The sequence below is a fragment of the Polyergus mexicanus genome, unplaced genomic scaffold (assembly GCF_030449975.1).
Source record: "Polyergus mexicanus isolate NDT 795.1 unplaced genomic scaffold, iyPolMexi1.0 SCAF_14, whole genome shotgun sequence".
NCBI lineage: Eukaryota > Metazoa > Arthropoda > Insecta > Hymenoptera > Formicidae > Polyergus > Polyergus mexicanus.
In genome coordinates, this window is record NW_027223334.1 from 6,404,682 (window position 1) to 6,419,433 (window position 14,752).

Consider the following 14,752-nt stretch of genomic DNA (forward strand, 5'->3'; position numbering starts at 1 on the left):
AGTTTCTTATTTTTTCACGTATAATTCGAATCTGTAATAAAAAGTATTATATTCCCTTCAAAAGATTCAACTTTCGGTCCGGATGGCGTATTTCCGGTGAAAATATCGCTCTTCCATAAAGCATATCCGATTTACTTAAAAAATATTCGCGATTTTTGATAAAAGCCATTTATTTTTATTTTAAAAGGTGTGTACGGGTGGTCTGGGACATCCTGTATATATATTTCACGCGGTATCACAATTCAAAATTTTATATTTAATCGTGCAATATGATTAATTATATACATTATATATGTAAGGAGAGATACGTAAAATTATAAAATGAAAAATATCATTACTGAGCAACGTAATTTGATTTGCGTGTCATACTGCGCTTCATAATTAAGCGTTGATTATTGCACAAGTCGCAATCATTAAGAGAGTATACATAATTCCAGTATAATTTTACTGGTTTGCGTGTTAAGTTTTGTATAAAATTGTGAAAATTTTACACGAGATTTTTTTCCCTTTGTGATATGCCAGTGGTGAATGGATCGATAGACAAGATTTTCGCTATTTGGCAACAGTACCGTAAACATTGTGGTATTCGTTCCGAAAATCCGTGAGTGAAAAATTCGGTCAACGGATTAAATTTCGTTGCCAAATATGTCAGTGGTCTCGAATAACGAGAGCGCGTTACTTTTGGAAACATGTTACATTTTAGAACTGCTGGAATTGTTCGTTGAGAAAATATCGTCAGAAGCAAACTATAAAAATTAAGTAAAAGAGTAAATGGCACAATACACAAAATATATATAAAATAAATTGACGCGCTTGAGGTGAAACGAATTCACTTGCGCGCAAGTGAATGACGTTAAAACATTTGTGCGAGATGAGTTTGATTGAAAAAGAACTTTTCACATTGCACGAACGCCCCTAAATTGCTCGCTAATCTTCAGGATTCTCAGATTGAAGGAAAAAGTTTTCACACCCGGAAAGAGTTCTTTGGATCCCCGTGTGAAGGGGTACGAAGAAAAGGGATAGATTACGCCAGACTTTCTCGGCAATTTGTATACGCATACCAATGAATGAATTGCGGCCATTAAGAGTCGTTACGAATCGAAGTGAGCGTTTTGTGAGCAAGGATTATGGATGACCCTTCCCGAGTAGCCAAGATTTTGCAGCAACTCCGTAAGTATCCTCTCTCGTTAATCATGGGCGATACTTGTCAATAGAAAGTTTAGGTGGGCAACTGAGCGTGATTAGGAGCATCCGCTTTGTTAATCGATGAACAGCTTTTACATAAAACTACAAAGCGATCGCTTCCAAAGAAGTCGCCCTTTGAGCGAGCAAGTTTTAATTCAAGTAGATATTTATTTGAGTAGATATTCAATTAACAGACAAGGGGATTGAAACAAGAGGTATATCGTCGTGAAAAGCACTTCTCATTAATTGTATTGTACAAGTACGTATCTAATAAAAATTTAATAAAACTTTGCTCTAGAGAAATATATTAGAAAAGATTAATTTTTAGTCAATTGTTTTTATGTAGATATGATAAAATATTTGGGTATTAGATTTATCGTGTGACAGTTCAAAATTTAACTTCCGCATTATACAATACATTTTATGCAGAGACTGTAAAGAGATTTAAATTTGTTAATGATCTTTCTTGGAAATCATAGAATATATCATATATGAACTATAATTTTTATTTCACGTATAAAACGAACATGAGCAATGATTCGCGAATATTAAAGTTTGTCGCAAATTCAGGAAACGCTCGCATTTTCCGCTGTTGTGGTAAAAAGCATGCGGGAGCATTAACGGTGGTCGATGATAATAGACGGATAAGAAATCTTTGCGCGTGTGCAAACTTCGCGGAAAACTGATCGTTGATCTATTTTTCCGAAAATTAGAACGTTAATGGATCTAAAGTATAATAATTTTCCGTTCCTCTGTATATTCTTTTTTTTTTTTTGGCTATTACCAAACCTTTATAAAAATATATCGAAAATATAATAGTTTGACTTAAACTGGTGAAAAATAATTTAGGAGAGAAAAAATACATAAAAAAAATTTTATCATTTTGCTCATATTAATTACGACTTTTTCCATCATGTTCAATTTTAGCGTAAATTTTCAGTTGCCATTCTTAAGGGAGGACTATTCGATAAATATAGATATATATTGAATTTATTAAAAGAAGGTAAAATTGACGTTTATCTTAATTATTACCTAGTTTTATAAATAAAACCACATTATATATTCGGAAGTAAGATCTTTGTGCATAAGTTTTGCATAAATTATGCAATCCCGATAGCTCGCGCGAAGAATACAAGCGTAAACTCTAAGCCGCGCTTGCGTCTTATCGCGGGAGAACTTAAGTTCGTACTGCGCTGCGAATGCAGTTTCTTGTGAAGCGATTATTACAAAGTGTGAAACGCGTGGAATATTAATTGACATCGAAATAGAGGATATGCTCGATTTAGCATCGACGCGAAATTTCGCGCGGCTCTTGCGTATATAGGGACTCCCGGCGGTTCGTTGTTACTCGGGTCGCTAAAGCTTTCGAAGCTAAGGACGTTAATGGACGTCAAATGTAATGAAGAGCTAATTATATAACGACGTGTACCGGTTGTATTTTTCCCCTCGTAACGCAGTCCACGGGCGGTTATACCGGGCGCGCCATAAACTCACGACATAATTGCATGCCGCGTTCGAGTTAAGCAGGTGTAACATCTCGCACCTGCGTTATATACTAAGAGAGAAAAACAAAGATTCTTTTAGCATTGGGCGTTATTGGAATAAAATTTTAAGTGAATAATAAATAACGAATATTTTGTTATACGTTTATTCATTATCCGATTTCAATTTCTTATTCATTTATTTCGTATTCGAAAAAGAGAACTTATAATTCGTTATTTTTTAATTCGAAGTAAAAATAATTTTTTTTAAATGAATAAATAAAATAAATATTTTTTTATATGACAATTTTTTTAAATGATTGCTTCGAACCTAAAGTAATATTCAAATATTCTATTTAATCTTTAAGGGAGTCTGATTCTTCGTAATTGTTGTTTCCACACAATTTCTTTAATAAGTTAATCCTTACTACAGTGATAGATAGACGTTAGGAAATCTAACTAGTTTTATGATTTATGATGACTTTTTCCGACTTCAAGCAAAGACCAAAAGAGCAGAAAATTTGCTACCTACATGGGAACTTAAAGAGGTAAGGGAGATAAAAATATTCTTGATTTCTTCTTTGAGGCAATTATTAATTTCTTGTATCATTTTTTTATGATAGGTTCTAAAATATCTCTATCGGATCAGGACACACGATTGAAGTGTCTTGAAAAATATTTCATTGTTCACAAAAATTATTTATAAAATTCAATACGCGGATATCTTCTTCAGCTCCCGTTAAGAGATTTTTTTTTCTCATATACCCCACAATGATTAATCTATCTTTCAAAATTGTTGATAGTATGTTTGAGAAAAGAGATATTGAAATCACAAATTAAGATAAAAGTCATTGAAAAAAATTTACTCACTTTTTTATTTAAAAACTTCGGAATAACGAATCAAAAGATAACGAATAAATTCCATTTATTAATAATAACAAATTAATTAATTCGTTATTCGTAAACAACGAATAAATTCCATTTATTCCTTATCTTTTTATTTCTTATTTAAAATAAATATTACCCAACATTGCTTCTACAATATTTATCATAATTTACAATTACTTTTGGCGGGCAACTATATTTATTATTATCGATAATTATATTAGTAGTAACTATAAAAATAGGAATGTTAATTATATATTTTTTTTTTACTACGCAGTTGATCTTTTTTCTCAGCGTATGTACCGGAGGCTCCGAGACTCCCTTTTAGTTTCCTTTCCTTTTCGTTTGCTTAACAAATCTCGGTAATTTTGATTTAACCTTGCAATCGCCGCCGCATGCGCAACCGCAACTTTTCTCTTACCCGCATTTTACTCGATTCGTAACGTCAATAACGCGCTACGCGCTCTTGGAAAGCTTCCAAACTCGCTCGGGCGCTCTCTGCGTACCGCTCCGGGTTAATTCCAATTTATAGTTTACCGCGCGAGAACATATAAATATATGCAGACTCTTAAGTAACGGCGTTCTTGCCTCGGATTTTATGAGAAAATTTGTTTCTTAAGAGGAAGAACGCGCGCATCGCGTTCGCGCGCACTCAACGATTTCGTCTCCCGCGAGATTGTTGATTGATCAATTATCTTTTTCTCTTCGCCGCGACCGCTGGAACAATAGCAATGATGTCATTGCGATGGGCTAACGATGATATATGAGGTCAGTATGTCGTTATTAGCCCAACCGCGTTGCAATAACTCGCACTCATAGGATATCAACGTCAGTGTCTCATTCAGATCGACTCGTCTCCGATCTAACGCTCCTTTGTTATCCGAATATCAATAAAAATGTAGTTGTTGTAACAAGCATCCATCTTTTATCCCGTATCCTCGTTTATTGACACGTGGCAAATTCATTCGCCGTGCGCTGTCATTCGCGTAATGTCATTCTATAAACGCGTCGAGTGCCACGTATACCGACATTGTTTAATAAGAGACGGGACTCTTTCAATTTTGACGAGAGCGGGCATTGTTCGGTGATACCATAAAAAAAGCGATCAATGAGAAAGAAATGCATTTTATTTAAAGGCTAAGTCAATAAGATCGTTGTTTGCACGCGAAAATATATTATTATCTTCTCGATATCGAAATAAAATCTTTTTACATATTAGATATAAAAAGCGTGTATAAATAAAATATTTTTATTCATGGACTTTGTGTGTAGTTTTTATGATAAAGCCTTGATATCAAACTGATTGTTCGTACGTCGTCGGTGCAATAATTGATTAGAATTAAAAATACAGTATATATCTATTATCTATATAAGTATCATTCTTTTCATTCCGCTAGATATGAAAATTTATATTTCGTGAAAATTTTTCATTTATCTCATGAAAATCCTCACTCGTGAAAATGTTGGACTCGCATATAATGCGTCCGTAATTGTGTCTGAGATAATCCTTATTACGTCTGTAAGATAAGTGACGTCTCTTCTTCGATTAATACACGTAATGCCGCCGACAACGTTAACTATCACCAAGGAAGATGGGTTACGGTGCCAGAGTGTGATGGACGTTATCAGCGATATTACGCTCACCCTGCCTTGGCATCTCACCGTAGTAGCTCCGTTCTTCGCGCGCTCTCGATAATGGACGGGCAATGTGACGCATAGTATGCGTCGCAGTGCATAATTTACGCGCAAGCCACGACGATACTCGGTTAGATGCCTTTCTACAAGTCGGGCATACTCGTGGACAACCCTTCAGGAATTTCTAATCGGTTACACGGCTATACGGGATGATACATCCGGCGTGAATTTGCAGGCATCCGATCTCCATCGGCGCTTGCCGCAGTTATTAATGCGGCCTCCAAATACCGAAGTATTATAAATTTAAATTTTGTTTACCCTCGACATTGGAATTTCATAGAGCTTATTTTATAAGATTTATTCAGACGTTTATATTTCGAAAACGATGTAAAATTATTTTTCTCAACACTTGATTGGAAAATTTCAGATCCTGTCTATTTATCTATTCGTTTTTATTGTTTTTATTGTTTTTTTATTGTAACGCGAAATCTCCAAGACAATCGCCTATATGTAGACTTTCAATATATTTCATTTTCTGTCAAATATCTCATTGCGAATTAAATACAGAGTTAATATATATCGAATGAAATATATGGGGTTCAACGATAGCTTTTACAAACTGTGTCTCCTCGCGAGACAGAGGTCGGGTACGTTTGTAAGATATCTCAGAGTCCTGAGAGGAGGATTTTGGACGAATAGATGTTATCGCACTGACGCAACTAACGTTTCAGATTCGAGATTCGAGAGTTTCGCTTGCAATCCCGATTTACAGATTATAGACCAAGTTCCCCGGTTCTTCCCGCAGAGATCTAATGTAGCGTCCGTGTAGTAGATGTTCCCGTTCGGAGATCCGTTAGTTTAACTCATCGGGATTCCCGTTGGCCCGGGCAATTCGACATGACACTCGCGAGAGCTACGTCTCCCCGGGGACGTTGGAGCCAAACCAACGGCGATATGCAAGACCGATATCCGGTGACCCGCGTGCGTGGGGAGCGTCGACCATCCGAATAACTACACGCGCGTGGATACTCGCATTAACGGTGCCGGCAATTAAGGTAATAGCCGGATAATCGTCCTGCTCCATTGCAAGAGGGATTTTCGAATATTCGAACCGTGAGACGCCTCGCTCGCGTTATATGGAAAATCGCGCCCCGTGCCCCTATTTTAATCTAACTAACGTTAAATCTTTAATTTTAACCGCCAGAGCTCGTATCATCGTAACGTGTTTATAGACGGTTGGATTATTATTGCTTTATCGCACACGCGTACCTGTCAACCACGCGAAATATGTAATACGCGCGCCTTAATCGAGCAGTTACCCGCGATAATATATCATATCGGTGACACACACGATCGTGATTATTTTACAGTTCGTTCGGCATAGATTGATATCGCGATAACGTTAGAATTATTGATGCCCGCTAACGTAAATGCGGATTCGCGTTGCACACGTGCGGTGTGCATCTAGATCGAGTTACCAAGCATGTATAGTATCGCAGGTGCACGCGCATTAATAGGGCCAACAATTAGCTTAATCGCTCTTTGTTGCCGTACCGCAGGGAGGTTTCTTAATTATAACGATACTACAAAGAAAAAAAAAAAAAAAAATGTTCCGTTATAAAATAAAATTACGGTCACCATCATTATCTCGATGACGATATTTTAATACATGAAAACCAATTAACGCGATTAAAACATTAAAACATTAAAACTATAAAAAAGAAAAGAAAAAAAAATCGCAATTATCTTACAAATAATTGATTACCCTTTCGATTAATCCTCTGTTATTGTGCATTAATCTAAATAAACTGATATTAATCAATCGAAACACCGATGTAGTTAACCGTTGCGTGTGGTAATCGAAATGTTACGTTGAGTAATTAGCAAGCTCAGGTATAATCAATCAAGCGTCCTTCGCGAACAAAGCGGTGATGCATAAATACGCGAACAAAATGATTGCAAGCACGCTGATGTAAATATTTATATGCGTATATCCATTATATGCATCTACATATACGTATATATATATATATATATATATATATATATATATATGTGTGTGTGTGTGTGTGTGTATATGTGTATGTGCTTAAATAATTTTCATAAAATATTACGCGAGCGCGTATACGTGTATTAACGTTTTAAGTATGTGTATTAATGTTATGCGATGCGTTGATAAAATCAACAATTAACGTAATAACATGATTTAAATTAACTGCGAATGCGATCGTTCATCTTGATTCGCGGGAGATATTTGCGACCTGTTCGGACATTAGTCTCGACGCGGATACGTAAATACATTTATTTTTACTCCCGCGCTCACACATTTGGCAAATTGGCATAATGCGCAAAATTCCGCATCGTGAATTTTAATCGAATTTATCGATGTAACAAGGTTTCGCGTCGCGCTCCTTCCTTTATTATCCGGCCCTTCGTATATGTACGAAGCATTTTTCCATTCGGGGAGTTCGCTGGCGGCGGAGTTGCGGCAATTTGCGTCACTCGAAACGACAATTTACGCGCGCAGCTGGCAACTGATTAGTCGCTTTCGCATTGATTACCGGGCCGTAAACGTGCCGGTACGAAATTTCGATCACGTAGACGCGCATCCGTATGCGTCCGGCCGTTCGCGCATACGCGCGTTAGCGAGGCCCACCCCGTGGATTTTAGATGATACATGACACATGCAAATGTCACGACAATAAGTCCTCGATAAAAATCGAGGGCGATAGAATCGAATAATTTGACGCTCCACTCACTGCATCCTGGATGCTGTGGAGCTTACCGGGACGTCCCTCAAAATCCTTGCGCGGTGAAATGTAACATCTCGCTCTCCATTGAACTGCAACGAAAAACGTAATACGAGATTAGCTTAAAGTACATTGCGTACAGCGAAATTGACATTAAAGGGTCTTCCTAGTTCGATACTCTGAAAATAAGACAATTTTTGGCGAATCTTTTAAAGAAAAGTATATAAAACATATTAATTCTAAACTTTGCACGTTCATTAAATAACATTTCAAATTTGTTCTAAATTTTTTTCAAACAAATATATCTGCCCGTTTCGGAGTTATAGTAGTTCAACCAGAATGTTTAAAAAAAAATTATTTTTTAGTCCATTCAAAAGGACTCTGTATGAGTGTGGCTATTGCGTGAACTAGAATTAAATCGATATTTGCAAAATATGAATTTTGCGACTTACGAAACTAAATAAGTTTTTGGTGAAAAATGAAATTTTTTTTCGAGACACTGCCATTTTTCTATTTCTCAATATCTTTTTTAAATTCGAGTTCACGCGATAGTCACCCCTCGTACAGATTAGGAATCTTTTTGATTCTTTTATTTCAGATGACTATAACGGCTGGAATTATGTTTGACACGAACTTTTTTTTTTTTTTTTTTTTTTAAACCCTGGTTGGACTATTATATCTCCGAAAGAAACAAAAATTTTTGTTTGAAAAGAATTCAGAATATACTTGAAATGTTATTTAATAAACATGTAAAATTTAGAATTAATATGTTTTATGCTTTTCTTTAAAAAAAAATTCCCAAAAATCGCCGCATTTTCTAAGTATCAAACTAGGAAGATATCTCTGATTATATTAATAGCCGCGAACACACGAGCAAAAGGATTAAGTGTAAATCTACTTTATATATATGTTGGTCATTAATTCGCTCTCCGGGGAAGGGAAAGCGATCTTTCGACTGATATAAATCAACGTCGCTCGTATGTAGTAACTTTCAAGTGTCCTTCGGAGCAAAAATTATTGGCAGGCGAAAGCTGCGTGTATCCCATTTGCGGCGATGTGGCTACACGAGAACCGTTCGATATACCTTGCTGTTAAACCAGGATATCTCGCAGGATGACGCGGCTGACGTGACTCCCGTCGAATTGAGTCGTCTAGGGATCTGTTAGATCATATTTACGACGACTTACTGAACAAAATTTTTGATATTCACCCTCAGTATTACAGAGAGCAGGAATAAAAAGGAGAGATAAGATTGCTATGATAATTATTTCCCCCAATCAAATTTTTCGTAGACATCGCGTTAATTGCAGCTATATAACAAACTACTTAATACTTTTAATAATAAAATGCCGCGTATAATAATGGATGTAAAAACAGCTGCGCACCGACTACTTAATAGCGACTATGCGTTAAGCCGAAAACACCATCTTCAACAGCACCCTATCTAGCTCCCATCTAGCAAACCTTTAACCTCTGCCATTGTTGACGGAGAAGCGTAAAGTTACTCCGAAGCTCTGATGGACCACTTTTAGAGCTGAGAGTAGCCACGGTACTTTCGTAACGTGTTACGTATAGATCAACTGGGGGGGCAATGGGAATTGTTGGTGTATCGTAATCATCATTGACGTTAATGTTACGAATTCGCGCATGTGGTTATACAATAAATGTGTGTCTTACGTTCTCGTCTCTCTCGCATGAGGTTCGTTGTATCTATTTTGACGCGCGAATCTTGTTTTCATTTATATTGCCAAATTTTTATCGTGATATTACAATTGTCAAATAGAATCACATGTATTCGTATTTCGCGTTTCGTTACATTTGCAATTTAACACATTTTTGCATCTCATCGCTTGTAAATTTTTTATCATAATACGATCTATTTCTAATATATCACGAAGCTATCTCTCTCTCTCTCTCTCTCTTTTGCTATCTCTTTAATAGAAATAAATTGGAACATTTGTCAAGCTTTAAATCGCAAGATAAATAAATTAGATCTTGCACAGAGTTATCGGATATTCTTGTCAATGTAATCCTTGCGCTGTTCAAATTGCCTGCCTATCGTAATACAATTTAAATGCACCTACTTCATAATGAAAACTTTAACAAGTAAAGTCAATGTCTCTTTTTGTTACGATGCATCGTATTCCCGATTTAAATTCACAAATCTATACGAGATTTCATCGCAAAGATGACATTTATTTATTATTAAAAATATTTTCTGTGGCGAATTTAATGGCAACAATTATAAAATACTATTTTATTAAAATGGCATTTAAAATAGTAGTTAAAATCGCCACAGAAAATATTTTTTTAAAGTTATTGAACAAGCAATTACCTTCTCAATTAATTATACATACAGAATTGTTACACAAATCGCTTTTTTCTACATCTCGATTAAGATGTATGCACGAGCTTTAATAAAATCACATATTTCGCTTATTACTTGAAACAAATTCAATCTTATTGAGTTATCCGAGACTGGAGGGGGGGGGACTCATATTTCTTCCAAATCGTTTTCCGTTTCTCTTGCCGCCTCATAGTTTTAGCAGCCTCATTTTCTTTTATTATTTCCTTTCATTCACAAAACAAGGGTGATTCAATCGAGGAGAATTCGTGTCGAATAATAATTGCGACACGCTTGGAATATCATATTTTTTTACAAGAGCGAAATTCTCTGTCCAGAAACAGGCGTGAATATCACTTTTCTCTCTAACAATTTGAGTGGTAATTTTTCGTGACATGTTATTTTATTTATGTTTCCTTTCATTCCTCTATTTTCCTTTTATATATATTGTATAATGAAAAAAAGCAAGCCAATAAATAGATATTTTGAAATAAAATTATCTCTCTTTATATGTATACGGACTTCTTTTCTTTTAATAACTATCAGTCTAAAGTTTTAATTTTTCTATAACTGTACTATTTTATAAAATATATTTATATAAGATCATTGAAAAAACTTTATTTGATCACTACGTGTCTCCGATAAATTTACCAGTATTAAAATTAACAGCATATCAAAACACGTTTTAACACAATTTTTAATAAAATTTTTTAAAAAGATATCAATGAATAAAATATGCTTATCTTAAAAATTTGTTTGATAAATATAATATATACTTTGTAATTTCGCATCAAGTCTTTCTACGTAATTGGATATTTTATGTCTTACATTATAACTATATATATGCAGGGTGTTAAAAGAAGACATTCAGCATTTATATGACAGATAGTACACACAATATTGAATAAAAAAAATCTTAGTAAACATAGATCGAAAGCTCAATTGTTTCAGAGATATAAACAATTTTATATATTACTACCATGACTTAATGGCTTTTACGTGTCGCCTGCGACATGGAAAGAGAAGATAATCTTTCCAAATCTTTACCTCGACATTTACAGAGGGTGTCCATGTATCCTCCTTCCATTTCGATGCACTCTTGGCAGCTTTTTCTTAGGATCGGAGTTAGAAACTTTCTCGAAAATTCCAGGTTTTTGCCAGATTATTTGAGAAGCACGGTGGACTCGGTTATTCTTCCAAGTTATTTATCGGCAAAGAATATACTATATTTTTCAAGTATCCCCATAAAAGAAGTTCAAGGGATTTGAATCAGGGGCTCGAAGGGCTGATCATGCAGCTGATCTACCACATTCATTAAATCTTCGATTAGGAATTTTCCGCGTAAAGACATTGCGTTGCTTAATCATTTCCATTAGCACAATCATACATAAAACGCATATCTGCCATTTCCTCATTAAAATAATACATTGACATTTTCAGCACGATACTTCGTAACTGTGTAATCACCAAATAGATCCACAATCGTTGGTAGTACAATGACAACCAAACGATTGCCGATGAAATCTTTCTAAAGTATGTATAAAAATTGAATGAAGACATTCAGAACAGAGTTTATGAACGAAGTAAACGTTCATATGCGACACATAAAAGCCACTAATAATAAGTTAGTCATGGTAGTAATATACAAAATTGTTTATACTCTGAAACAATTGAATTTTCAACCTATGTTTACTAAGATTTTTTTATATATATTTCCTTCATTTTAAGATAAAATAAAATGATAAATTAATAAGATAAAAATACAGAAGTAAACAAATAAGATAAATGAAGAAGCGTAGTAGAGTAACGTGATGACACTGCGTTTATAGCAAGTATAATATAAAGATAAAAAAGTTAATGTCTTCTTTTATTGGCACAAAGGAGACGTAAAACCAGAATAGCAAAAATAATGAAAAGTATACAGAGAATAGGAAATACGAAGGGAAAAACTGCTGAAGGATTCGCGCGCGCGCGCTATTCACATGGCTTTGTTCTATCGAATGGAAAGCAAACTAAAAATACAAAGCAAAAAATTCGTTAAAAAACAATGTTCTACGAGGGCGCAGAGGAAGATATTGGATGAATAACGATGCGTTAAGTTTATCTAATCGAGTTAAGAGAATCGTCCAATTAAGTGTCACATTAAATATTCAACTTCTGCAACATTTATTCCACATTTGCATAAAGATAAGGGCATGAGATATTTCCTGCAGTTAATCGATACGACATAGCTATCATTGGATTGTATAAACAGTCTTTCTGAACTCTTTTTCCGATGGATATCATTTTGTTCAATAATAATATATCAAAAATTGTAATAATTGTATATTTCTCTCCTACAAGATAAAAATTGTACAATAAAGATTCCGATATAGTTGCAATGCTATTTTTAATCTTCTTTATCTGTCATGGATGACGCGAGTATAAAGCATCGAAAACAGAGCGATATTAGTTTTCCCGGGTACAAAGCAAACCGGAAATAGAAATATAGAGTAACATCCGGATGTCTGTACGGTATGAAAAATAGGTGAGTTTCTCCGCTCGCTCATCGCATCGCGTTTGTTTTGCCTAACACAAAGTAAACGATAACGTAAATAGACGAGTGGACAAAATAAACGAAGATGAGACGAGCGGAAAACGGCTGAATCGATTCACGAACAGTCGACTCGTGTCGACTCGACACAGTCCGCTAGTCAGAAAAGGTCCTGGTAGCTCGCTTGCTTTGATGGTAGTTTTTAGGAATCAGCCAGTTTAGCGGCCATGCAGTCTTCGGATCATTGACTTGAAAGTATCGTCTATATAGTAATCGTATATATCTTTTCAAACCCACGCAGTATTTCTTGGTCTTATCGAATAGGTTCATTGTGGCTGTAGTTCTTTACATCTCACGGGAAACATTATGCAACATCGTAGACACGTATAAAACATGTCGTGAATGTACTATATTGCGACATCGAGACATAATGGCGAAATGCGAGAGAGAGAGAGAGAGAGAGAGAGAGAGAGAGAGAGAGAGTTGTGTTTGCATTTAAATATTATTAAAGGAGCGCGTACGAGAGAATATGATCTCTACGAAAAAATATGCGATGGAAGAGGGAGAAATATTTTCCTCTCATCGATATCTCCTTCTGCGCGATATCAAAATCATCTCGAGCCCAAAGAGAGTTACACGCACACACAGAATAAAATTGCGATAAATTTACGTCGCAATAAAGATTGCAATAAACTTAGAATCTCGAGTAGATGTTCTCTTGATGCGATGATCCGCAAAAAGATTCTCGCCATATTGAAATTCTTATACTCCGAGAGGATTGCGTTAAACTAATCAATCTATAAGCGATTTCGCATCTCTCGAAAAACGATGAAGAGATTTAATGGAAAGAAGGCTTCGTAACCTCTATCATTTGATATAAAAAGAAACGCGCTCTCTGCGCGTCGAACAAAATTGACACATCGGATTGAAAATTTAATCTTGAGAACGTTTGAGAAATCCCGTTCGTGTATTTAATTATACGAGAGTGTAATTGGCATCAAATATATTTTCGCCCCCCCCAAAAAAAAAGAGAGGAAAGAGAAAAGGACTCATTCAAGTCCACGAGATCGCATACACGAAAACTTTCCTCTGACAATTGCCTATCTTCGAGAAATATTTTCTTCATGAATTAAAAATCGACTTTTACAAAACTACTTCGACATATTCGCCGACGACGGGAGCTATATTTCTTTCTCATCGTCGGCGGCTTTTGAAATATTTTTCTCTTTCTGCATATCACACGCTATCTCGCATATCCGTCATCCTCTCGGCCATCGCATCGCTGTTCGATATTCCCTCTGGCTTCCGGGACTCGGAGCAGATAATCAGCGTAACGCGATTTGTTTTTCCACATCCGTGCCGCAATCCCAGTTCAGTCGATGTCTTTAGTGGAGATTTGGAAAAAAAAAAAAAAAAAAAACCGTTGGAATTGCGAACGGAACGCGAGAGACTCGCGGGATAACGAGAGAATTGCATTAGAGCACGAGCTGTATGTACACGTTCGCGATAAAAGTTGCAACCTCCGTTTGTTCACGTAATTACCAATTATACTTTACTTGACAGAAGGCAAAAAGATACAGAATCGTATTTTTCGTAATGGCAATCAATTCGGATAAACGATTGATTGGCAGAATTCTGACAACTTCGTGAATTACATTTCGTTGATACGTAGTTGATAGACAAACATTTAGCGTGGGAAAGAATTGCAAAAGATTATTTCAATTTCTAAAAATTTTATCATCTATTTATATATATATAGTTAAACAAAGAGAATTTTCGTATAAAAATATTTCGTCGAATTATTTCAAGCACCGGCTTTTATTAAGTACTTCTAATTAACAATGACTCGCCTTCCATTCATGTTAATTATAGCAGTGTTATTCCAAGTTTGATCTCAAGTTACACTGTATTTTCCGGTTAGCCAGTAATATGTACTCTG

At 35.5% G+C, this 14,752-nt stretch overlaps 1 protein-coding gene across 5 annotated transcripts in view; it reads right to left on the minus strand.

The window, feature by feature from the left end:
- LOC138939398 (limbic system-associated membrane protein) overlaps positions 1-14,752 on the minus strand; it is a 143,610-nt gene that overhangs the window by 72,251 nt on the left and 56,607 nt on the right. For 4 of the 5 annotated variants that reach the window (XM_070307152.1, XM_070307150.1, XM_070307148.1 and 1 more), the window contains exon 2: positions 7,946-8,028. The gene's annotated coding sequence lies outside the window, so the exon portion shown is untranslated. The remainder of the gene's footprint in view (positions 1-7,945; positions 8,029-14,752) is intronic. The other variant, XM_070307149.1, reaches the window with a different exon arrangement.